Here is a 27680-nt window from a genome sequence, read left to right as displayed (position 1 = left end):
AGTGAAAAAGAATAAAGCAATGCATTTCTAAAGTATTGGCTATAATGATTATATTTAGAAATATTCTACTTTAAATGCAAGGATACTAGAAAGTAGTTTTCATTCTCCGAGGCAAGAAAGGTTTAATTGATTGCTGCTAGAAATTTGTTTTGCTTAGAATACTGGCAGGTTCAGACCATTTGCTTTAATTAAATAGGGTACTCTGAAAGCATGGGTTTTGTGGCCATGGTCCACATACTATTTGAGATGGAATGCTTGGATTGAAGCCGGTTTACTTCTAATGACATGGAAATGGCCTTTGGATCAGGCCGCCCATAAAATTAGAAATAAGGGATTTACATTACAACTTTATCCATTTTTCTTATCTAACCCTGTGGTCCTGTCTCTGCCAGTGCCAAAGGACTTCAAGTGTATAAGAAAGTAAAAAATTGTATGTAGACATGAAGCTACCATCTTTTCTTAAATCCTCTAATAACTTTAGTACCTCCTTGAAAAGGCAAAACTGAATAGGTCTGTTTTTTCCCCCTCACATGGGATTGAAGTGATGCTGAATATACAAATACATACTGTGGCCACTGCCCTTTTCACTATTGACACTATAGACCTTGCTTGCTGTGATTTAGTGTACCAAAGTCCAGATTGGGCTGTGCAGTCATTGACTTTTTGACCTTCACTGGAAATATATGAATCTCTGACAAGAATATCAAAGATAGTAGGAAATTTCCATAAGAGTGTTTGCATAGTATCGTACTTTACTGCTTTGAACATGTTTTGGTGTTACTTACGATTTTTAGTATGGTCCTTGTTTGATCCTTTTCAGTATTGGTACACTCACTGTTAGTAGGTTTAATATTGTCTTTTAATGGTGTAAGCCACATTGGGTCCTTTTTAAAGGAGAAAGGCAGAGTAAAAATAGGTTAATAATTAAATATTTGTCCATCTGTCTGTTTCCATGGCTGTGGTGTTACTAGCACACCCCACGAAGCCTGGAAGAAAGCGACCCCAGTTGGACTTGTGATTAGCCAGTTCACCTGGATTCCACTTAAGATCTCTGACATTAAACATTAAAAAACACACCACAATAGCAGTTCTCCTGAAACCTGATTCCTGGAATGCCAAAGCAATCCTTCAAGGAAACTCCTGCTTTCCAGGAGGGAAGTAAGAACTATTTCGGAACTTAGTGTTTGAAGCAGAGGTGAATACTGATGCAAAAATCTAGGACAGGTGAGAGAGAGAGAGAGAGAGACAAAAAAATTGTATATGAACATCTAGTCATGAACAGCACATATACTAAGAATAGTAAAAGTAAGCAGCACACTTTTTTCGCTTTAAAAGACTGGTGGTTTTTTCTTGGTGGTTTTTTTTAAGTCGCCTAAGAATATGAGCTCATTTGCACAAAGAAGTCAACTCAGACACATGACTGCAATTAATGAATGAGTGAAGCCTAACCACATGGTCATATTGTTTCTGTTGAACCGTTACTCACACAAACATCACCCAGAAATCTGGCCTGTGTACCATACTATTTGTGCCCAGCTGTGCAACCCAATGCTGCTCAGTTTCCAGTTATAATAATGAGAGCCTGTGGCCATATGGCACTGATGAGTTGTACTCCAAACATATGGCTGAAATGGGGAGAGCTATGAATCATCCTTAAGTGTGATTTGACTGTTAAGGTGGCAGGCAGGGGGTGGTATGCACAGTCTTGAATGCTCCATGAACATCATTCGTTCTAATTAATTTTCTTTCAATCTTTCCTGCATTTGTGATTCAGGAAGCCTAAGTCACCCAGAAAAACCAATAACCTGGGGCCTGGCTTAGGGCTCAGTGACTCTGGTACATTGAGAAGGAGCCACCAGCCATCTTGGGTCCTTTTCTCAGACAAGTTTGAGGTTGAGGAGACAGAATGTGCTGCTGACTGGCCAATCAGGAATGGCCAGCAGTGCTTGAAAGGGGAATTTCCTGCCTGGTGTAACTGACTGAAAGAATTTCCAGTCTAGTCCCCCTAGCTGGGATAGAAAGGAAACTTGGCGAGGAGCTGGCAGAGCAGCAGTGAAATCACTAAGCTGAAATCACCCAGGGAGAACAATAGGGCCATCCCTGGCTGGGGTTTGTTAGCACCCCCTCTTTTGTTGGCAAGAGCTCGACAGCAGCCATTTGTGTGTGTGTATCTGTTGTGTATGTGTGCATGTGGAAGCGTGCAGTTGGGCACCAGGAGTCAGTCAGGGGCACAGTACGCTCTGGACTTGGGGATGGGTTCTACACTTGTTCCTGCAGATTGGGGACACAAGACCATCATGTACTGTACTTGGAGACAACTTTAACGGGGTGTGGGATCCTAATATACACTATTCAGTCACCTCATAACCACTTGGCCACCCCATATACAAAGAGAAACATTTGGGGGCGTTTTTCTTTTAAGGTGCTGAGTCAGTGCTGCACTTTTCTAGGCAGCTCATTAAGGGGTGCCATACCAGTGGGGCATACAGCTGAGGGTGGTGGATCAGTACCCACCCCATCACACACATAAAAATAAGTATTATTAAAATTTGCATATTGCATAGCATTCTCACATCTTCTCCTACAGGGTAGTTTTGCCATTTTATTTTCTCATTAGGCAAAGATGGTTCCAAGGCAGAGGAAGCACAGATACAACAGTTAACCACACAGGGTCCTGCCCAGCTTGGGGTTTTCTGTCCAACCAAGCCAGGGAGCTTGGGAGGCATGGGCACCAAAATGATGCATGGTAAGAGGCTGGGCAGTAGTGGATGTAGCTGGGGCCATACCTCTTGCCCAAATGCCACTAACTCTTTCATGGATTGAGGGTCCGTGAAGGGGATTGGCAGACTGTGTTAATTCAGAGGGTAGAGCAATTAGGGGCACAAGAAGGTCTGCAACTTTGAGATGGTGGTGGTGTCACAGTGGAACAAAGGCAAGAAACAGATGGTGGAACACAAGCTCAGCTCTAGCAAGTATCCAGACAGAGGCGCAAAGCACCTGAATCTGAATCTATCCCAAACAGCAGCCATGAGGATTCATCAGAGAGGCAGCAGCAAACTAGGAAGTGCAGGATGTGAGGGACTGCTAAGAGGATGTCCCATTGAGGGAAAGACAATTCAGACAGTAAGGGATCCTCAGGTAAATCATCTCTGAAAAATGAGGAAGGAGGGACTGTTGGCTATGTGGGGTGGGGGTGCCCAGGCTTCCCCGTTGGGCAGTCAGAAGGCATGGAAAGGCAGTGGGATAGTGGACTGGCCCTAGGGAGGTATGGGATGATATGGCCACCCCCCACCAGCTGGTCCAGGATAATGAGGACCTGCTTGCGTTACGCGTTCCTTGGAAGATAGGGGAGTGTTACATTGAGGGTTGGTATGTAGATATATTTTCTTTGCTGTAACCAGAGATGGAAGAGGGCAAGGAGTATAGAGACTGAGAAAAAGATAGCAAGAAAACCAGAAAGGATCAAATGCAGCAAACATTCAGCAACTGGTTGGCTGGATATACCATGTACAGTATATAGGAGTGATCCAGATGGCCCATCCAGAATAGGATTGGCACCTAACAAATAATCTTTCCAACGTTCTGCATGAACAAGCTTTGGTGGGGGAGGTAGCGGCATTCAGCTATGAGACATTTCATAAACGAGGCTCACAAAGCAGAAGGATGTTTTGGATTTTTTTCAATGACAAGCTGTGGGGGTCCCAGATTAAGCCAAAGACAGAGTTTGGGAGATCTTTCCCGGTCTTAGGAAAAAGAGTGCTCATGGTGCTGAGAATACAATCAGACAAAGTGGAATAGGACACAATGCAAGTTCAATCACAGTTGTGATAAATGCATGGCTCCTTACCCCTGCCTGTCCTGCACTCATCGCTCAGGCCATCAGCAGCCTTTCAAGGGAACAACCCTAAACCATTGCCAGGGAGAAAGAAAGATAGAGCTCAGGCCTCCAGGCCTTCCACAGCAGGAGGAACAAAACGAAGGGGAAATGTGTGGGGCGTTGAGGTTTCTTTGGCCTCTTCTCTCATCTCTGTGGCAGATAAAAGACCATCCAGATAGGAGAGCTATATAATACCTTTTAGAGGGCTGTTCTAAGAGGTGCCAGATTCCATATCGGGAGCAACTGATGCCATCTTATGTGGAAAATTTGAAGTCAGCAAAAGATCTCCCTGGCCCGGTGGAGGCCAAGATTAACAAGGAAAGGGGGGGGGGGAAGCACTTTTAGTGTCCCACCATTACCCAGTTTAAGGATGTCTCTCTAGGGAGTAGTGCCTGAGAAAATGCCCAGGGAGTTCTGTCCAGTTCATCACCTCTTTTACCCGTAAAGAAGAATCTGTAAATGATGCCACCCTGCCTGGTTTATGCTCGGTCAAATACACATTGTTTGACCATGCAGCACAGATGATTAGACCATGCAGAACTGGGGTCCTTATGGAAATTGTGATATCCAATCTACATTCCATCTCCTCCCAGTCAATCCTAAGGACTTTTGCCTTTAAAGTTCAACTGTGAATAGTACTTTGCTAAGGCAATGCGCATCAGCTATTTGGTATCATGTGCTGCCTTTGAGGCTTTTACCACATTCCTGGAGTGGGCAGCAAGAAGATTGGTGGGGACAGACAGTATTACTCATTCATTACCTTGATGATTTTTTAAGCCTACAAATACACAGGAGTTAACAATTTGAATACCTTCCAGTATTCTGGAAGGGCTGGGGACCTTGGGGTCCCTTTGGCAAAGGATGAAACAGAGGGCCCCACTTCAAGGCTCACAATCCTTGAGATTAATCTGGATTGCTCCCAGCAGTGCTAATAAGAGTTGTTATTATTATTGAATGCTGTCAAGTCAATTTTTATTCATGGCAATCCTTTCTAGGGTTTTTAGGTATATTCAGAAGTGGTTTACCATTCCATTCTTCTGGGGGATGTCTGGGACAGTGCAACTTGCCCAAGGCTACATAGCCAAGCTGGGACACACAGTGGGCAATCAAATTCCAAATATCTACCCAACTCACTGAGCTATCCAGCCATCTCCAATAGTGCTACCACCATATGAATAGCCTTAAGCTACACAGTAGCTGAAATCCTGTTGGATGGAGTTCAACTGTACAACAGGAGTGACATCATTGGTAGTGGCAGATTGTTGCTGATTAATGGGGGTCACTTTGCAATTCTGGGGTGTGCATGCGTTCATTGCAGTGTGCATGCACCATACATACCCTGAAATTGCAAAAGGAAGCCTTCAATCAGCAGCAATTTGTGGCTGCTAATGGCATAATTCCTACTGAACAGGCAGACGTACGCAACAGGATTTCAGCCTTTACTTCTTTCAGTAATGTCCACCAGTGCATTCTGAGATATTTCACAAATTATAGAGCTGCACACAAAGGATACCTCATTTTCAAGGCAATGTGTCACAGAAATCTTAAGATGGCCTAATATTACAGATGTGAGTATTTTGAAACTGGGCACTGAAGAAGTCAGCTATAACCAACCAGGAAAGATAAACAGGGAGCTTGTATATTTTAACTTCTCATGATATTATTGTACATGTTTGAAGCCCTAATGTACTGATGATTCTTTAGTACTCCATATAATAGTATGCCTCTGAGAGTGGTGTATATATATGTATATATATAGGACATGAAATTGTTTAGAGTGTACTAAGCCCTGGAGACAATACAGCATTAGCCTGCCAAAAATATATGCCTCAACTTTTGAAGCAAGGAGCTTTTGGTATCCCTGATTATGTGTTTGCAAAAGTGTATTTCCTTTTATAACAAATGAGACTTTCTTCTTTCCTTAGGTCTGACACTTACAAAAACTGACATCTACATCTATCAAAAGGGGAAAGAGTGCTTTGTTTCCACTCCACTGCTCTGTTCTTCATGCTGTGGAGAATCCTTGTGGCTGATGCAGGAGAGATAGAATGGTATCTGAAAATGAACTTGGAATCAATCTTGGTTCTTCTTCCCCTCCCCCATCTTTTTGAAAGCCTCAGGTTTTCAAGACAAATTAATTCTGACATCTTAATTACAAGCTTGGTAGAAAGGTTGGTGCTGAATTCATGAGTATTGAAGATAACAATTATATTGTCATTATTTGCTAATGACTTGCCAGTGACTCCAGCTTAGACTAGTAATTTACAGTTTTAAGAAAAGATGGGGACGTATATCATATTTCATTTGTTTTCAAAGATTCCTTTTATTATTATATGAATAACAACCAAAGCCACAATACTGCTTTGACATTGTGTGCTGCTTTGCAGACATGAAATTCATTTTTATTGTGGCAGTAGTCTAGAAAATATCTGTCAAGTGTCTGGTTATTTTTAAACTAAATTGTAAATAGGGCATATTAAGGAGGCAGCTATCAATGTTACAGTTCCTGCTCAGTTGACATAGATAGGTCTTAGCATGTGCATAAAATCACCATCTGAGGACATGATCCTAAGCATTCAGGCCACCCTCTTTCAGAATTTATATGTACTGTTCTTGGCCACAGGCATATACTGAAAAAACACATGCTTTTGTTGGAGGTTCTTTCCCCTTTCACATTTAGGAAACCAATGTAGCAGATCAGTACAGGAATTGAGAAGGCACAGAAACCAAAACTTTAAGGACTGTGTTGCTTGGAAGATGGTTTTTGTGGACAACAAATGCACCTCCCTCCACGTGCAAAGGGCTGAGGAACATAAGCTGTGGTGGAACATGATTCAGGATATTGTATGTTGGGTTCAGACTTTGGTATGCTTAGTTGACTGAAGCTGGATTCAATACAATGTCTGAAAGCAATGTTGACCAATGATCACATTTGAAAATACACTATTCAACGGACCAGTTGAATAGAAGAGATCTTCTGCTAGGGATACAAGCCAAATAGAGAAGTGTAGTTCAGTTACAACTTGATGCATGTAATGCCTGGAGACTGTACTGGAATGGATGCAGTCAAATGGATTGAGGCTGAACCCGGACAAGACGGAGGTCTTGAGGGTGGGTGGCCCTTCCATCAGCGGCATAGGTGACTCTCTCTCCTTTGGAGGGACAACCCTTGCCACAAAGAGTGAGGTCCACAGCTTGGGGATACATCTGGACCCGACGCTTACCATGGAAACCCATGATTAGACCATTGTAATGCACTCTATGTGGGGCTGCCTTTGAGGCTCATGCAGAAACTTCAGATGGTCCAGAATGCAGCAGCCAGGCTTCTTAGTGGGGTGAGAAAATGTCAGCACATCTCCCCCACTCTGGCTGCACTGCACTGGTTACCTATTTGTTTCCGCATCGACTTCAAAGTGTTAATGATTACATATAAAGCCCTAAACGGTTTGGGAACACAATATTTGCCAGATCGCCTCCTCCCGCCCAGATCTACCTGAATCACCTGACATAGCCAGCAGGGATGGCTGAGGGGACTGACACCGAGGGAGGCCCGGAAGGAGAAAACTAGAAACCGGGCCTTCTCGGCGGTTGCCCCTTGGCTGTGGAACACACTCCCTGCTGAAATTTGGCTGGCACCCTCGCTGGGTGTTTTCAAAATCCAATTAAAAACTTGGTTATTTAAACAGGCCTTCCCCCCAGTCAATTAAGTGATTTTCTCTTTCTTTTCCTTCTTTTGAGTATTGCCATCTTGGAAATCTGTTTCAAGACAAATTAATTAATTGTATAATTGCATTTTATATGCTATTTTAACGTGTTTTAACTTATGTAAGCTGCCCCGAGTAGACGGTGTCTAGAGGGGTGGGGTAAAAATCAAACAAACAAACAAACAAACAAACTCCATGGTAAACAGGTGGCAAGCTGCAAGGACAGATCACAGTATAGAGAACTGGTAAGTAACTAGTTTCTAGTTATAAAGTTACTGGTAACTAACTTTTTAGGCAACAAGGACATAATTAACTTTCATTTCAAATGCAATATAACAAGTAGTTACAAAGCCAGTATTCTGTTGTTATTTTTCTGAACTGAACTAGTGGACTTATTAGAGTGCTGGACTTAGAACAAAAAGACCCAATTTCAAATCTCTGCTTAGTCACAAAGCGTACTTTGGTTCTTTGGGTCATTTCAGCCAATCCTACTTTACAGACTTGTTTCTGCAATCATTGATTTGAACTGAAGTACAGTATATAAAGCTGCTGTATCCATTTCCGTTTTGTATAAATAAATAAATAGCAATCCCCCATGCATATAGGCTCATCATATTCTCATAAGATCACTGTCATTCTTTGCAATTGCTTTCTACTGACAGCAAAACAAAACAAAACAATGTCCTACATATCCATAAGATTACTACAGGAGACCTCAAAAGTGAAAAACAGCCATCTGATTTGCAGGAAAAAATGCAGGGGGAAGTAAGGTCTAATTGTCACTAAATATGTCATTACTATTTGCAAGTAATATAGTTTAACTATGTATGTCCAATTTGACTTTTCATTCCAGCACCAATGCTAATCAGCTTATCAAGGCGAAGATGTCTGTCCTCCACTACCATTTGTTAATGTCCATCATTCAGGTAAGGATGAGTGTTTGTACTGTTTGTATTTGTATATCCTGTCACCCTCCCAACCAAATGTATCAGTAGTACATGAAGCAATTGGCTGTGCATCTGATGACATGTGCCACAGTCCACAAAAGCTTAGGGCAAATAAAATGACTTTATCTTTCAGGAATAACAAGGTTCTGAGGTGTGTGTGGCTGCAACAGAGATCCAGCTATCTCCAAAACACCCTGAAAGGTATTCCTTTGCATAAGAACCATTGTGTGGCAAGAATATCTGACCATTGTTAACAACACTCTCCCATATTTTGCTTCCACTTTTCCTCAGTATAAATCCTGTTCACATTCTCACACTCAGCAGATGCTGTTTTATTTCATTGTTATGGGCTACACTGGAGTGCAGAATGAAATGCCTACCAGTGCTTCAGAAAGTTACAGTACTTTTTTGACTACACACACATAATGGGTATTTGGGAGTAGTGGAGCCAGCAAAGATGATTCTGAAGCTCTGCTTCCTAATAAATACATCAATTTTGCTATGCACATTTATGTAGGGGTAAAACCCATTCCATTTATAAAACATATACTGTATGTGGGTAAAAACTTCCATGCTGAACTTCCAAGAAAAGTCAAACCAGAACTAGTCCTTCAAAAAACCCTATTTTCTTATCAAACCCAAATACAGTTGTTTTGCAAAGAGTATTCTTCTCATTGTTCAAAACCTCTTTCCAGGAATCTAAAATTCACAGTAAGCATAAAATCAATGATTCTATCTCCCATCTCCTCTGTTTTTCCCCAGCTCCTTCTTTCCTTAAGGCAGGACAGAGCTAAGATTTCAGATGCCTTTGGAATATAAAATATGTTGCGGAGTTTTGCATTTCTGGTAGAATTTTGTTTAGGCTACACAGTAAGAAGTTCACTGCTCCACAGAGAATAATATCTTCAAGTTTTCCAGCGTCCACCCCTTTCTCATTAACTGGCACTTAAAGTCTCAATAATTCACTTTGAGACTTGGAGGAGATAGAATAAAAATGTTTCTTTACAATTGCTTTAAAATTTCAGATTTTGGTATACTGTTTTATTTACTGCACACATACTAGCACCCAACTGAATGGATCAACACCACCAATGGATGAAAGAAAGAGTAAGAACACTCTTTAGGCAGGGCAGGGCTCTTTTTCAATTTTAAAAGCTGGAAAGAACAATTAGTTAGTGTTGGATAGATAGACAATCACGGCAGCCCAGAAAAGTCCCTTCAAGTCACTCAAACTATAAATAGCATGCAATATTGTAAATAAAACTCCAGCAAATTGGAACTTTAATTTTCTTCCACCTGAAAGCCTTAGACTCCAGACACAACCTGGCCGACTTATAATATGGCAACTCTAATAACAACAGACATTCATTTTAAGAAGTAACTTTCCAAGTTTTGGGGAGCACTAAGTTTTGTCTGTTTCAAAGTTTTATAGAAAAAAACATTTCAGTGGTTGCTGTTTGTAAGACGGAAAACACAGTCTTACAAACAGAGAGAGAGAGATGCTATGCCTGTTGAAATTTTATCTTATCCCAGTGTTAAAGGTGTAAGAGCACAAGTCGTCCTTTGCTAGCGTTTTCCGGCACAGTGAAGATTTCTGTGCAGTAGAACTTTTGGAAACTTGAAGCTTGCCATAACAGGACCTTAGATAATTGCACCAATTTTCAGTGCAGCAGTCAGCAAAATCAGTCTTCTGCCTCCCCATAAGCAATGCCTGACAACAACAAATCTGACTTCAAAAGGTTTAATTTCTGCCAAGTGTTTGTATCAATGAGCCATTCCAATTCAGCCTTAGAGATGCTTGAGTGAAAAGCTATCAGGGTAACGAAATAGGCTCTGCAATTTTTCTGTAGTGATGGGCTCTTCACCGTAATGCAATTGACATTCTGATAGTACCCTTTGTAAATAAGCAAAGCTTTCATTTTCTAATTATTCAATGGGCCGCACTGAGTTAAACATTCATAATTTAACCAGCTTACTTTTGGCTGGTCTTTCCTGTCCTGAACTGCATTAAAACAGCCAGGAAGAAATTCCAAATGTTGTGCCCCAAGGTTTGTATATTCCCTCTGGTCATATAACATCTTAATAGCGAAGGCTAAGGGGAGACTCCTAACAGATGGCTTTGTAGATGTTTGTCCTCTTGTGATGAATTGGTGTCATTTCTCGGTGGTAAGATAAATTTACTGAATCTTCCACTTACTTTCACAGTTGTACAAGCCAACAACAGAAATCAAGGAAAGGAGATTTCATTACAGTAGGACCTCCTACCCACAGAATCAGTATCTGCTGATTCATTTATCTGCTGCCTGAAAACCAGGCTTTACATTGGTGGCCTATTCCATCCCAGTTTCAAGGTCATGGTATTAACCTACAAAGCCCTAAATGGTTTGGGACCTCAATATCTGGCCAAGCACCTCCTTCCAGTTAGGTCTGCCCATCCAGTAAGATTGTCACAGGCAAAGTGCCTGAGAGTTTTGATCACAAGAGAGACCCAGAAAACAACCACCAGAAATTGGGCCTTCTTGGCAGTTGCCCCACAATTGTGGGATTCCCTCTTGCCTGAAGTTCACCTGACTCCCTCACTAGGCACCTTTAAAAATTTATTAAAGACCTGGCTGTTCAGACAGGCTTTCCCAGAGTAAACAACTACCAATGCAACAGTATCTCCAATAATGTACTAATTTATATGCCACCATATTTATGCTATTAATTATATTAATTGTATGTATTGTGTGTTTTCACTTTGTCCTTCACTTTATTTATGATATTTTAATATGCATTTTAACTTTGATGCTGTACTATTCTGTTATTTTATAGTTTTGTTACTGTTGTAAACCACCCAGAGAAGCCCTGGCTGCCAGATGGGTGGTATATAAATCAAATAAATAAATAAATCCAAGAAATACATATTTATGCATATATTCAGGGTGCATTTGCCAGAACTGGCCACTATAATTTCAGCAAAAAAATTTAATCTTATTTATGTTTTCAAAATTTTATCTTTTAATTGTATTTAAATCATATATTGTTTAATTTATCTTTTAATATTTAACTTATTGTGTTTTTAAATTGTGTGAATTTTAATGTTGTGAGAAGCTTTGGGTCCCTTGTTGGGAGAAATGCATCATCATCATCATCATCATCATCATCATCATCATCATCATCATCATCATCATCATCATCATCATCATCATCATCTAGGGAGCCAGAGACCATGCATTGAATATAGCTTTTGATACTTCTGCATTTTTCAGCTTCCATGAGAGGTTATGGTACTGATCGCCTGAGATACCTCAGTCCTACTGTACTGATGACTACAATGCAGTAAGTATCCTTTATTTATTTAAAATATTTTAACCCCACCTTTCTCCTAAAAAAGGACTCAAGGGAGCTTACATAATTTTAAAAATATTAAAAGCTAAAACAATAAATTATTCAAATATAAAATTATATTATATTAAAAATATTTTATATTAAAAATATTAGGTAAAAGCATTACAAAGAACAGAACACACCCAAAGTGAAATATATGGTCATATCCCCTGCATTAGAAGATAATTCCAAGGAGATGAGATAAAACAATTTCATATTAAGATCTTTATGGATGGCAGGTAGTTATTTCAGAGTGGGGAAACCTCTGGTTCAACTTTCAGCTTGGCTGAAGTTCACTAGAGGTGGGAAGGAGATACATTTTTCTCTCTTCCACTCAAAGAGTCCATGCCTTTATTTGGCTGGGTCCCTGCTATTTTATTGCTGGAAAGAACAATGTGTTTGCTGCTTGTCTATTCTCCTCTCCTTTGCTCTAATTTGATACAACCTCTGCTGGGGCTCATGTTCTCATTGCTTGGCTTCGTTTGGAAGAAGAAAGCAGAAAGATGGAGAGTGGTGGCTGGTCAGGGAAGAAGGAAACGGACGTTGAGCATGACCTTCCTGTCTGCTCCATTGCCTCTTAAGCTAGTTTCCTAGGGGCTCATACTGCTGGTGCACTGATTGGAAACCCAGGAAATTCCCTAGATGAAACACTGATTCTGCATCTGGAGGCACTGCGCCCTGAAGAGGAGAGCATTGTCTGTTTCTTTTAGCAGGATCTTGCCTCAGTCTGTATTTCACACATTAGAATGTTTATATTTTGCAGTTGGTAAACTGGGAGATAGTTTGGCTTGGTCTACATGCCTGATGTCCCAGACACTTTACACTGAAAGGATAATATTGTAAGAGAAAGAAATAAAGGCTGCACTCCCTTAGGTATAATCCATGGGGAAGGGCACTCATTTTCTCTGTCAATTCCTTTTCTTTCTCCTTTTGACAACCTCTTCTGTCCCCATTCCCTCTTTCTCTTTCAATCCCTACCCAGTGAACTGCCAGGGTCTGAACCACAGCCTTGAAAGGTTACTTTTTTTAACTAAACATCTCAGAATCCTTACTAGCTGGGGAACTTGGGGAGTTGTAGTCAAAACAGCAACTCTGAACATCAGTTCAAACTTGTGGTCTGAGCCAACTGCTTGCAGAAGACTTTTGAAATTCATTGTTGGTTACCAGGTTCTGCACTTCACCAGGTCTAGAGGAACCTTGTCAGCAGGTTCTGCACCTCACCAGGTCTAGAGGAACCTAAGGTATGTTTCTCCCTGGAGAAGCCCCTGATGTTAGGAAAGTGTGAAGGAAAGAGGAGAAGAGGATGACAGAGGATGAGATGGTTGGACAGTGTCACCAAAGCTACCAACATGAATTTGACCCAACTCTGAGAGGCAGTGGAAGACAGGAGGGCCTGGTGTGCTCTGATCCATGGGGTCATGAAGAGTCGGACATGACTAAATGACTAAACAACAACAAGGTATGTTTCATCCACAAGTGGGATGTTTCCATTGCCAGGTCTCTGTACTTTGTTAGTTTTTTTCAATTATTTATCTTCGGCTCTGGCATCTCCTGGAATTGCAATGCCAATGATCCAGATGTTTCTTCATTCTATTACTACTATGTCTGGTGTCTTATGTTCAAGGTGTCTATCAGTTTGGTTCTGGAAATCCCACAAGATCTTGACTTCATCATTTTCTGACACCTCTATCAGATGTTCCCTTCGGTATTTGGAGGCTGGCAAGTTATATTCTTTCCTTAATGACCAGTGCATTACTTTTGCCATTCTCTCATATCTAATTTTGTAATCTGTTTGCGTAGTCTTTGGACATTCACAGAGGAGGTGTGATACAGTTTCATCTTTTTCTTAGCAGACTTGACATTACTTGAATTTTAGCTTTCATAACATTTGTTTGTGGTACTTGTTCTTCTGCAGCAAAAATCAAACCTTGCTTTATTAAGGGTCCCCAGTTTTAGCCATGCCCAAGTTGAATTATTGTCATGTCTTCCATCAATATTTGTCAGATGTTGTCCATGTAGTGGCTTACTTTTTCCAATAGTTGGATTTATTTTCAAATTGTTATTTCTTATATTGAGTCTTTGTTTCTGTTGTTTTCAAAATATTCTCCATTTTCACTGCCTTAAATAATTTTTTTTCCTCCTTTAACTAATACAATCATTTAGTCCTCTTTTTCCCTCCTCTGCTACCTGCTGTACTTGCAATAATCCACGGCCTCAAATTTTTCATGGTAAATATATTCTGTCCACAATACTTTCTGGATGTAATGCATAATGCATGTGCATTCGTTTCTGTGCTTTTTGATCCACCTCTTCTAATTAATTTTGGATCCAATCTATTATTCCAGCTGGGTATCTAATTACTGGAATGGTCCATGTGTTTATGTCTTTGATTGTATTTTCCCCATTTAATTTTGATTTTAAGATTTTCCTCATGTCTTTTAATGTACTCCCTTTCTATCAGATCTTTAACTTCTGTACTGAGGATGTTATCTGCTTCTAGTATTCCAAAGTTTTAATAATTGTCATTACTTGATAGTGATTTTATAATTTTGGCTATTATTACTATTACTATTACTATTACTATTACTATTACTATTACTATTACTATCACTATTATTATTATTATTATTATTATTATTATTATTATTATTATTATTATTATTATTATTATTATTATTATTATTATTATTATTATTATTATAAAAATAATAATAAAAATAACAACAATAACAATAACAATAACAATAACAATAACAACAACAACAACAACAACAACAATAACAATAACAATAACAATAACAATAATAATAATAATAATAATAATAATAATAATAATAATAATAATAATAATAATAATAATAATAATAATAATAATAATAATAATAATAATAATAATTCATTCTTAACATGCAGTAAGCAACAAAACCAGAAACTGAGGGGTCTGGATAGAATACTTCACTTTACTCTTGGTAAGTACAGTATACACTGTTCAATAGCTGAATAGGGCTGAAGGGATAAAAAGACAAGAATAAGAAGAACAAATACCTTTCCCTACTTTTCTATTTGTATTCCTAGAACATCTTGAGACAAGTACTTGTTGATTCAAATGATAGATTCATTTCTCAACGCAGAGCTGATCTGCAGCTTTTGATATGCAAATAACATGAAATTACTAGCACACAATTAGGTGGCAGCCAAAGGTTATTCAATAAAGTCAACGAAGTAAGTCATGAACACTGTCTGAAGATTAATGTTGACAGAACCAAGTTCATAGTAATCAATAAAAAGCAAGCAGCCCAAAAAATGTAGTTAAAGATCCAAAATAAAAATGTAGAGTTCATTGGCAAATACAAGTAGCTTCAGATTTTGTTGATTGAACAGTGGGATCATAGCACACAATAAACGAGAATAGAGATGGCTCAAACAGTTTCCTTAGGACAAAGATACGCAACAAAAAAACAAACATTTATTTTGAGTATAAGCATTTTACAGTCCTACATGTTCTTGGTTCTACTGTATGAAATGGAAACATGGACATTTAAGACAGGCAAGCTGTTAGAAAGATAGAAATATTTCAGATGTGAATGTATCATAGCATACTAAGAGTTTATTGGGCTAAGAAGGTCACTGAAGAAGTACTAAAATGAATGATTGAAGCACGAGAAGTCATGAAGCTAACAATATGCAGCAATCAGGAATACTTTGGTCACAGCATAAGAACTGAAAAGTACGTACAGCTGATCATTCAAGGTTAAATAATAAGAAAAGATGTGCAGGAAGGAGATGAGATTATCAGCCAAATAATTTGGGAGACTGGTACAGCTGCAACACAGTGGCTGAAATCCTGTTGCTTCATGAAGCAAGCATAGCATTGATTCCCCATGGAATCAATGGGGATTTGATGAGTCAACTCTTCCCTAAGTCCCACTTATTGAACAGGCCTACTCTAGTTGCAGCGTCGGATGCTAAGCAACAGAATTTCATCAAATGTCTTTTTTTTTTTAGAGCTGCTACATCCAAATTCAAAACAGCCATGATGATATCTGAGTTGTGGTAGGACTGAACAAATAGAAGAAAACTTGTTAGCAACATCAAATGAGTTTGAGATGTTTGTATTATTGCTGTATTGTTGCTCTTAGCATTTTTTTTTTATAGTAAAAGAACCACAACAAGAAAAAAGAAAGTACCTTGAAGTTTGCCTCTTGACATTTAGCATCTGGACAAAGGATGTTAAGTTACGTTACATTACGGTATGGCATGTTATGTGCCAGCAAGTCAGAAATAACATAGTGACCCTGATATGGCTTTCAAGGTGAGAGAGATATTTAAGGAATTTTACTAATTCCATTCCCCCAGTGAGCTTCCATGACTAAGCAGGGTTTCAAACTCTAGTCTGTCACTCTATCCACTACACGACACTGGGTATCTACAGGCAAAGGATACACAGGCATTTTTATGTAGATCATAGTAATTATTTCTAAATATATACCTAAACTTTTAAATTAGTACATTCATTTTTTTTAACTTTCTCAATTTTGCAGCGATTTTCTCTTCTTTGCTAGCACATAAATGACTACACTCAGAATGGTCTTAAGTATTGGCAAATATGTTTATAGAGGGTGACAGTTCGACCTGATAGGGCCTTGCTACTGCTTTAAGTACATTTCTTAGACCAGGGAAGGGCAGACATCAGACATGCATGATCAACCTTGTTTTTGATGCAACATTTCTGGATCCACCAACTGGAGCAAAAGATATGCACTTTTAATAAAAAAAGCTGTTAGACAAGGAATTCATTTTCAATACCAGAACCAAACTGAATGTATCCTTCTTTCACACAAAATCCATTCCTACTCACTCTCAGCTGTTTTATTTCAACACTATAATCAGGGAAGGGGTCCATTTTGTTGTTGCCAGTATTAAACAAGAGTCAGAAATTCTTCCTGAATGGCTTCAAATCATGCAGACATCTACCAAGAGACTTCACTACACCTACTGTCCTCCCTTGACTTAAAACACTCTCCAGAATCCATTGCAGAGATTTCCAGAGCTGAGGGGCACAGATTCTTTGAAAAAGAAGTCCATGGAGAATGGCTTCCCTGAAAGGAGTACATTTTGAAGAAACATGCCTTAGGACAAGCCTGTTCTGCTGCAAGAAGCAGCTACCAGCTTTAGACACTTGGCTACAGCTTTTAAAATACAGTACTTTCAAACAAACAAAATAACTCAGGGGAAATTACAACTGAATGGCATAATCAAGCACCCTGCCATGCCTAAATGCAGTTAGTTCGTAAACACTAAAGTAACATACACTGATATTCATAGGGGATAGAATTTAACACCCATCCTATTACAGTGCTATGAAATAAATCACTTCAGCAATACGGGTGGGTGTTTGTTGCAAATTAACAATTGATTACATATAAAACTCTTTCTTCTAATAAAATGGAATTGTTAATTGATGTATTTTCATCCACTTTATCTCAGCTTCATTTCCCCACCTTTATTTTGGTTTTGCTTGTCTCACGGGGTAGCAATTAGTTGTAGCAATAAAAAAATCAATTGGCAAATTAGAACTATACTTTTCCTTTATTCCTTCAGCGCTGTTCCTTCTGCCGAATGGAACCATTCATTTGGAAGGACTGAACAGCTATTGAATTCTCAACGTTTTGTCAAGGGCCCAAATAGGTGCATTCAGTAGGAGTTGAAAGGTAGCAGATCTGTGAGGAGAGTACCCGTAAGATTCAGGCTTCATTTGAGAGTGGTAGTAGTAGTTCAGAAAAATAGCCATCTTTTCTAGGTCCTTGTTCATGTGACCAATGTAACATTTTGCACATTTTCCACATGAGTGTGCCAAAAGACAACCAAAATTACTTATGTGCAGAAGCAAATTTCAATGTGGAACTCCTTGTCACAAGAAATCCATTTGGGGCCTTTGCTGTGTGTTTTTACACAGATCTTAAGGCCTGCCTGTTTGTATTGACTTCAGTGATGTTAAATGACCCCAAGTTACCCTATTTAGCCCACACTTTCCTGCTCCAAAAGGAAACAGGTAGACATGATAATTTTTAAATGGTTGCTGTTTATTTGGCTTCTTTTTTTTACGATGGTCAATTTTGAGCTTTTCATATTCGTCTTGTATTTTATGATATTATTTTTAAAAATACAGTTCTTTTTTCATATGAACTGCTTTGAGAAGGCCGCATGACCCACTAAGAAAGGTCTATAAATGTTTAAAGTAAATATTAATAAATGTACAAATTACGCGAACCAAGATTATTCTTAGATCTTTGGGACAGCTGCAAGCTTATTAAAATTGAGGCCAAAGAATGTTAATTATGAAATCAGACTGGGAAGTTGCCTTTGTTTTCTAATCAAAGAAGAGCCAGGTTTCTTTTTTTCAGTGTTCAGGAATCCTCAGAAGTGGACTCTCAGAGGAAAGGACTTGAGAGGTCATTTATGACCTCTTACAGATTAGGGTTCTAGGGTCACTTCATGCCAGGAGAAGACATCTGGCATATTTCTCTGTCTTCTTTTAGTCTGAACAAGAAATGGAGAAATGTGAGCCATACCAGCTCAGAACTACAGTACCCGCACCACAAAGAATAAAGCCAAAATCCTGTTGGAAAACTTGTCTGTGCAATGGCAATTGTGCAACTGATTTCCTGGAATTTTGCTGGAATTTCCTGGAATTTTGCTGGAATATCGACTGTATCATGTGACCAGTCAGGCATCTGTTGTGAAATCAGTCACGTAATGGACACATTGACCAAGGGGGAACCTATTGCACTATCACTGTTGTGTGCAGAGGGTTCTCTGGCAGGTTTCTGGTTAAGCGTTTTAATCTGACAAATCTTTACTCAGCAGCAGCTGTAAGGAAAGGTGTTTTGTTTTTGTTTTTAATTCCCCTTGGAATGCCTCCGAATAATGAAATGGTAGGTCTTAGACCAATAGCATTTGGGGCTAGAAGAAACATTTCATCAACTGGAATTAGCCATGCTAAAGTTATTCAGTCTGCTCCTCTGCATTTTAATTTCTGGGGTTGCCCTCCTGGTTTCACTATCTTGGCTGGCATCCTTGGTGAAGAGGCTTTCAGAAAGCCCTGTTATAATGTACATTAAAACAACCTTCATGCTAGCCTTTGTGAAAGAACAGTGGCAGCCTTAGACATAGACAGCCTGGCCTTGTTACTTCATTCTGTCCAGGGGCTGGGAGCTCACTTAAGCCAGAGGAATTGTAATGTGATGATATGTAAGCTGTTGCCTGCATCTTTTTGTGCTGTCTGATACACAGCTCTTACAACAGGAGTGAGTTCTAGGAATATGCAGGGATATTATGGAATTGGAACATTCTGCTTTCCCAGAGGGAACGTGTAGTGGAATGTAGCTTCTGGAGGAAAATAAGTCTTTTACCAAAAGGTTCAGATGATCTATCCTAATCTCTGTAAAATATGATAATGAAACCTGACAAGTCTGCGGAAGAGTCTATGAATCCCATTAATGATGTAAAACCAGTGACATGGCTGAACAGCTTAAAACGCAAAGCAGTTTCAGGTAGATGCTACTGGGAAATAGGCCAACCCCACAGAAGGAGTTAGGAAAGAGGATTTTAGTAAATGATGATTAGAGACTGGAAAATGTGGGCAAAGCATTCCTATGTAGCATATTACTCATGCAAGCAGAGAACTGGCAGTCCTCAGTCTTTCAGTTCTTTGAGAATTGTTGTCAGAAGAAGGGACCGAAAGGAAAGGAAAGGAAAGAAGATTAGGACTATCACCAATGTCAGAAAAGTATGCACACTTTTATGCAAGTCTTCATCAGACTAGGTCATAGTTGTCAATTTTTGTGGATGAAGGTGCCAAGTTTAGCACACGTCTAGTTTCTCCATATTTATCTATCTATGTATGTATCTATGTATGTATCTATGTATGTATCTATGTATGTATCTATCTATGTATCTATCTATGTATCTATCTATGTATCTATCTATGTATCTATCTATCTATCTATCTATCTATCTATCTATCTATCTATCTATCTATCTATCTATCTATCTATCTATCTATCTATCTATCTATCTATGTATCTATCTATCTATGTATGTATGTATGTATCTATCTATCTATCTATCTATCTATCTATCTATCTATCTATCTATCTATCTATCTATCTATCTATCTATCTATCTATCTATCTTATTTATATCCCGACCATCTGGTCTATACGACCACTCTAGGTGACTAGTAAAACAGGCACATAGAGAAGAGGAAGCACAGCACCAGAGGGTTGAGGAGGTCCAGCAGCCCCACGGCAAACTCCAGCAGCTGAGCATAGCCCAGCATCAGGTCAAACAACTCGTAGATGGCTTCATGGGCACCTCCAGCTGAGCAGTCGCAGAGGCAACGCAGCACGGGAGATTGTGGTGGGCGACTGTCTCCACGACCACCCCCAGAAGGGACCGCCATCCCTGGCCTGGCCTCACTTCAGCATGGGTGGCTGGCTGTGGTGCCGCCTTCCCTCAGGGCAACTCCTCCAGCCATCACCCCCCGGCACTGGCCAGCCACAGCAGCTCCTTGCAGTGCTGCAGCCACCGCCAGTGCTGCTGCTGCTTCGCCCCCTGCCACCGCCACCAACACTTCTGTCCTGCTGGCGGGCGGCAGCGATTTCCACGACCTGGTTGGGCGATCCAAGTTCATTCTTTATTTGGCACTCCTGGGATCAGAGAACCACAAAGCAGTGGGACGTTTGCACTGCTTCTTGCGGAGAGGCGTGTCACGCTCATGGGTGAGTGTGTCATGCTTGTGGAGGGGTGTGTCACGCTTGCGTGCATGCGCACGAGCATGACACGCCCACCCGCAAGCACAACAGGCCAACCCGCAAGTTCAACACACACACCCTTGCGTGCAGGGGGGCAGAGATCCATGCCCGCGGCCCAGTTCAAGGAAACCCATGGGCCGGCCCCGAGCCGCAGACTGGGGGTTGGGGACCCCTGTTTACAGAAAACTTCTGGAAACACAATTCTCCTCTAAAACAAGGTCCACAATCCTAGCACATACCTCATTCAGTAGTTTAAAATGGAGTAGAATGCTCATGCTCAGAGGAGACCAGTCTGGCCCTGCCCCTTCTATCCCCAGTTTCAGCACCTTCCTAAACATAGAGGGCAACCAGTTCAAAGAGGACAAGCTCCACTATATGTGGGGACTGTGTGTCAGTGAGAACCCTGATTTTCCACAAAGTCCAAAGTTCAGACTGAATATCAAAATGGAGAGTTGCTGATTATGTGAGAATTGTACAAAGTATCAAGTAATGCCTTCTGAGATGAAGAAGCAATATTTGCTCCCCATTTCAGTTTTTCTTCATATTATTATTCTGCTGCTCTCTTCATTCTGTTTATTCTGGTCTGAGCCCCCTCAGGGCCAGATTACACATTAAAGGAAATGTATATTTCCCTACTTTACAATATTTTCCCACCAGAAATGAAAATCCTTCAAAAGTAAGTGCCTCAGAAATCAAGGCAGAAATAAATGTTGCACATATACCATTATAGGAAGGAAGAAATCGTTAAGGACTATTGTGTGGTCACAGCAGAAGTTTCTCTTACACCTCCAATTGTTTTTTCTTTTTTTTCTTTTGTAATTGGTCTTCATGACATAAGCAAAGAATTCAAATATTTCTTTGAAATCTGATTCCTCAGATATAAAAGACAACCTAAGTTATGTCTTTTCAACACTAACATGCTTTCTGTTCTATTTACAGACTAACTACAAGGCCTCTTTCTGCCCTAATCAGACATGCAAAAGAAGCTCATGTTATCTTCCAATGACCAATTACAAAACAAAAGCAAACTAGTATACAGTGCATGGAATGAGAGAATTCTCAACACATGTGAGAATAAACAGATAGACTTTTACCCCTTGAGTGCGCTCTGGTTCTAATGATATACTAGCTGTATCCTTTAGTTCAGATCTCTGAAACCTGCATGTTGCTCTTAAAGCAAGACATAGATCTGAATTGCAAAAAGCCTGTAGATTTTCCAAAACAGAGCTTTCATAATTATTGCTCCTCTCCCCTCCACCCCCGCATTACACCTTGATGAAAAAATGTGGAGAACTTGAAAACATGTGCATTTGTGTGGCGTTTTGGTTGGTCCTGATAAATATATTGCTCAACTTGATTTCTGTGCATGTTTAACAAGAGTATGATCACCACACCAGTAAGGTTGCAATCAAAGTAGGAATTCTAACAATGCAAAAAACAGAGATTTATAATTTTGTTTTTTTATTCTTTTTCTGAACGAGATTTCAACAATATGAAAAAAGTAATAACAATGTTTTCTCTGCTATGATATGAGACCTGTTCAGTATTTTCACCTGCAAAGAGACAATAAGGCATGTGAATATGAAACAAGTTTTTAAATGCTAAGTTCTCAATCCTACCCCACTATGGAGATTTGAAGTTGAGGAAAACAAAGCTGTATACATTTCTGTAAGATGTTTGGGGAAAAATTAGATATCATAGCTGGAAAGCCGCCTAGAGTGGTCGAGTAGATCAGACAGGCGGGGTATAAATCAAATAAATAAATAAATAAATAAATGTATCCTTTCAAAGATTTGACACTTAAGGCCAGACTAAAAGAACTACATGCATGTTGCTGAGAGAAAAAACAGAGGTATTATGTTCACACACAATGAAATTTTACAGCTCTATAGTAGAAAAGATCTGTGTTATTTAAGGAAAACACTTGCACAATGGAGGAAAGTGATGACAGGTTAAAACATGAGTAATGTGATGAAATTGATGAAAAACACATATTAGCACAAGAAATCAAGAAAATGTCAAGAGTTCAAATGTGGGAGGGTTTCCACAAGGCAGCTGTGGAAGCCTCTGTACCCTAGGCAGTAAATATTATAAGCAGGCAAGATAAGGCATTCATGCATATTTAGTCATTATCCTCTGCATATATTGTGTGTCAGGACCTATGAGGAAACAGATTGCTCGCTGGGACTTTTCCACCTGTAATACTTAACTATGAAATACACATACTCATGATTTGCCTTAGGCAAGGTAAGAAGAAATGTTAGACAAATAGAATATTCAGAGCAAGAATAATTTGTAAGGTGTGGGTTAAAGATTTCTATAAAATGTGCAAGCGCTGACCACAAAGTAAGCATGAAAGCTAGGAACAGCTTCCTCTCATGCAGAATGAGAGCAGCAGATGTACATATACGACCACAAAGAAGGGGGGAGGGGTATAAAAAAGTGATATGAGATATTTTAAGATACAGCACCTCAGTATCTGAAGAAGCCTCCATCCTTAGATACGCTTGCCCAAAAACTGACAGTCCTCCTCCATGTCCCTCTAGTGATAGCTATACATTGCGTGGCCACATCAGAGAGGACCTACTCTGTTGTTGTGCCTTGACTCTGTGGAAGGAATGGTATCTCATAAGACCAATTAGCACTGACATTGATTTAATTTCAGCATCAAGTTAAAACAGAAGTTCATCAAAGCTAGCATCAAGTTAAAACAAATATTCATCAAAGCTAGGGATTGGATTTTTGGAATTTTGGATTACAAATCCCATAATTCTCTGTTCTGGGATTTCTACTTGATGGACAGAAACCTGTGCATAAAGAAAGCTCCCAGCTAGCACCAGGGCAGGAACAGGAAGTTTGGCCAAAGCCAGAATGGGCAGAACCTCCCATTTTAGGCCTTTCTCCCAGGTGAGCCACATTTTTGAAGTCTGTCAGGTAGAACTCCCAGAATGAAGAATTATGGGATTTGTAGTAAAACAAAATTCCCAAAATTCATTGCCTTTGTGGTCAAGGGATTTTGGCTTGAATAAGATGAGAAGTCTTTTGTAAAAGTACAGTTTTAAACTGCACAATTAGTTTTGTATATTGAACTGCTAAACCATTTTAAAATGTTCTAAATTGTTGTACATTTTTGAGCAGTTTTAAATTGCTTCTGTTGTACCCTGTATTGAAATATTCTGATATTAGGTGAAGTGTTGATATTCTAAACAAACCTACAAATACCCTTGAGTTGTATAACATCTGGCGTACAGGAATTTTAAAGTTTTCAAATTTTGCATGATTAAGAGTTTTGTGTAATGGAAAGGTTGTCTTTTTCTGTGTTACACACTGCAAAAAGGATGTGGAAAAGTAGATATGAATTAAGAAAAGGGCAATAATACCTTCAGAGGTAGGTAGAACAAGTGCTACCTAGATAGCCTTATTCTAGCCTTCCAAATCTAGACAAATTTCCAAATTATGCATATAAATTGCTTATTATGCATATCATGTATTGCTGCAAAATAATGCTCCCCTGTTAATCTCCCAGCAGACTTTCTTTATAGAAAAGAAACTAAACGTTGTTCTCTGTAGATTCTTTGCATGTATTGCAGGATTGGCACAAACTTTTTCAAAAAATGTAGCTGAGGAGAATTCTCTGAAGTCTTTTCACCTTTGAAGTAAAATTACTTTCTTTTGAACATGTCAATTAAAATGCAATACTATACAATTCTATCAGAAATCCACACTATTGTGTTCAGTGAGTCCTACTTCTGAATAGGTGGATTGATTGAAAGAGGCTTCTCAATTTACTGAAATAAATAGAGAAGTTCATACAGAGGAGAACGCAAGCCTCCATGAGCAGAGTAGCAGTCAAGTCAGTTCTCAGTTATGGCAACCCTTTTCAATGTTTTCCAGGTAGAGACCATTCAGAAGTGGTTTACCATTACTTTCTTCTAGGGATGTCCTGAGACTGTGCAGCTTGCTCAAGGCCACTTAGGCTGACTCTGCTCACAGGAGGCATGGTAGGTAATCAAACCCCCAACCTCAGGTTCTGTAGCCAGATACTGTACTTAAAGTGCTCAGTTACACTCATACGCGGATGAACTGTGTGATTTGTTTCTTATTTTGACTTCAGAGGACAGACACTTGTTGTTGTTATTGTTTAATGTAGCCTGGATATGGGCTACCTCATGGTATAAATAGATACCGGCCTATCTAGAATTGGGCTAATATAACAACCCTAAACACAGATGAGGGCAAAGATGTAGAAATATATATTTTAAGAAGCAGTTAGTTACAGATATAGTTCCGAATACTGCAGCCAAGAAATCAGAAAAGCACTGATTCAGAAGGGCAGCTATGAAGGAACTAGAAAAGATCCTCAAGTATGAGAATGTCAGTGGAGACCACTATAATATTCCTGATTACTATGCGTGGGTGTGATGATCAGTGAAGAAAGTCCACAGGGGGAGGAAGATTCATTTAAAATGTGGTGTTGGAAGAGCCTGCCTATTGACTATAGGTCATGGTCTCTTTAAATTGCCAGAAGAGCAAATGTGTTTTCTTTAGCAGTCTTCACTTATTTCCTCTTTTGCTGCTACCAGCCTTTAGCTGTGCCTATGTGTGGTTATTTGCCTATTAATACCATTCACATAGCCAACCTTCATGTATTGAACTCAGCACTACTCAGCTTGTAAAGAGCAAATAATTTTTCATTAAAATAATAGACTTAAAATAATGTTGTTTTATTACCTTAAGTTTATTCAGCACAATCCTTCATTCTTTCTATTACCTCTTCCTTCCGAACTTTCTCTCATACTGCTTTCCTAGACTCCAATACCACCCTCTCCCTAATCTTTTCACACCAGACTGCTCCCCAAATACACTCCAACGCTCCACTCCCCTAATTTCACCCAGCCGGTCAGAACCAATCTTACCAACATCCGTGCTCCTCACTTACCCATCACATACTTACCAAACCATATAAAAATACATTTAAATATCAGCAGGTATTACAGTGAGCTTTAGGGATACCATGGACTACTAGAAAGACAAGTAAGTGGACATGAGATCAAATTGATCCTGCACTTTCCCAAGAATCAAAATTAATGAAAACAAAGTTATTGTAATTTGGGTATATGTCAAGAAGATAAGGTCCATTCAAAAAGAAAATCATGCTGGGAAAAGTTGGCGGCAACAGAATAAGAGATGAATTGACTCAATAAAAGAAAACCATGGCCTTGAATTTGCAAGAGATGGACATGACTGTTAATGATAAAAGTTTCCGGAGGTCACTAATTTATATGGCCACCAAAAATAGAAGGTGTCTTGATGGCATATAACAACACCCCAAAGTACTCAGCTATTTTAAAAATAATTATTTTGCATTCTTCAGATGTAATTAAATTAGCTACCTATAGTTGTTGTTTAAAATATCATCTAAATGCTACATGTGCCAGGTTTGTGGTACACCTGGCAGAATCATGAGACACTGCATAAGCCATATCTTGAACCAAACAATATTCCTCCTCCAACATGCAATGGAATCACATCCTGGTAATTATAAAAGTAACAAAAACTCACCAGAAATGAATCTTAGTTATTTTTAAAAGGATTTAGTTTCAGTTTGCTAATTTCCAAGCTCTGTAAAATGTAACAAATAAAATAAACATGTAAACAATAGTTGTTCTCTGCTGTAAGAGGTTTCAGTTTGGCTGAACCTTTGGAAAAACCTTTGAAAGAAAACCCAGTTCAGAATGGAAGCACCATCGGGATGGGAGGGAACAGATCAGGTTTCCTTTTTGTGGAACTCTTCAAGCAGAGGTTGGATAAAGTATCTACTGGAGATACTATAGCTTTGAACTTCTTGCATCAACCAAGGGAGTTAGAATAGCTATGCTATAGGCTCCTTCCAGTTCTGTGGTTATATGACTCTTTCCCCCCAAAAAAGTTGCTTTTCTCCTCTGCTGCCATTTACTTTGGTGATTTTCAAAAGATATTGAGACAGAGAAAGCATACTAAATATGCAGCTAGGAAGCAGGAGCTTTAAGGATAAAGACAACTCCTAAACTCCCCTGTGAAGCCAAATCATAAGAAGGCAGGGGTGGCATCAGATGACAAAGACGCATGAATCAGAATTCAAATTGCAAGGTTCAAAGAGCTGGCGGTTCAAAGTATAAACGTAGGGTATGACCTCAGCTGAACAATACTGAGACATGTTCACACCCAGCCAGACAGAAACTGTTGGAGAAACATAATTTTCTCTCTTACTAACATCTTACCAGCAGGACACTGCTGAATTAAACCAGGTTTACCTGTTGGATCTTTGCTCAGAGAGAGTCCTTTTTGAATATTTGGGTCTCATTTGTGTGTGCTTATGTATGTGTGTATGGGGGACATTTTATCCTGCAGACAAGTTCCTTCCTCAGCCTATGCCTATTAATTATGACAGAGGCAGGTAGACTTCAGGCTGGCAGTTTTGGATGGTTTTTCATTATAACCTTAAGATTCACCCACCAGAGTCTGCTGCAGAGGTCATACACTTGGAATTTCAAAATCCAAAGCACTGGAATTTGATTTCCAAAACTGAGCTGTGTTCACATATTTACGTCTATACATTTTCCTCAACCGATTTTAATCTGGGGCAAAGTGAGGACTCGTTGTTGTTACTGTTAAACAGCTGTGGAGCAGAAATCCCTAGTGATCTACTACAGTGCACATTTCTCCAATATCTACATGACACAGATCTTAAGAGAGATGCCTCTTTGTTTAGATGCCAAGAAGCAGAAGTTGCATTTGGTGCAGCTTTTTTTATTTGCTGCATTAAAGATGAAACCTGCATTTTGTGGTATTTCCCTTCTGTGTTTTTCTTACAAGTAAAGAAACCCAGTTGGATCAGGTTGGGCAACCCTGTATAGGACTCAACATAAAACAGGCTTGAATAATATGTTGATAGATGAGGGGGACCCCTCAAAATATGTCAAGGACA

At 39.4% G+C, this 27680-nt stretch overlaps 2 long non-coding RNA genes across 3 annotated transcripts in view; both read left to right on the top strand.

The window, feature by feature from the left end:
• The window catches only part of LOC140706560 (uncharacterized), a 44470-nt gene extending 32621 nt beyond the window's left edge, over positions 1–11849 (top strand). Inside the window, exons 2-4 of one of the 2 annotated variants that reach the window (XR_013545122.1) lie at positions 8435–8507; positions 8662–8729; positions 11780–11849. This is a non-coding gene — a long non-coding RNA (uncharacterized LOC140706560). The remainder of the gene's footprint in view (positions 1–8434; positions 8508–8661; positions 8730–11779) is intronic. The other variant, XR_012086248.2, reaches the window with a different exon arrangement.
• Positions 11850–13273: 1424 nt separating this feature from the next.
• Positions 13274–24685, top strand: LOC140706559 (uncharacterized). Its single transcript, XR_013545124.1, has 3 exons — positions 13274–13356; positions 14811–14866; positions 24650–24685. It is a non-coding gene; the product is annotated as an uncharacterized LOC140706559 (long non-coding RNA).
• The last annotated feature ends 2995 nt before the right edge of the window (positions 24686–27680 follow it).

This window comes from Pogona vitticeps, chromosome 4 (genome assembly GCF_051106095.1).
Source record: "Pogona vitticeps strain Pit_001003342236 chromosome 4, PviZW2.1, whole genome shotgun sequence".
Lineage (NCBI taxonomy): Eukaryota > Metazoa > Chordata > Lepidosauria > Squamata > Agamidae > Pogona > Pogona vitticeps.
The sequence above is the reverse complement of the archived record's forward strand: the minus strand, read 5'-3'. Positions and strand labels throughout refer to the sequence as shown.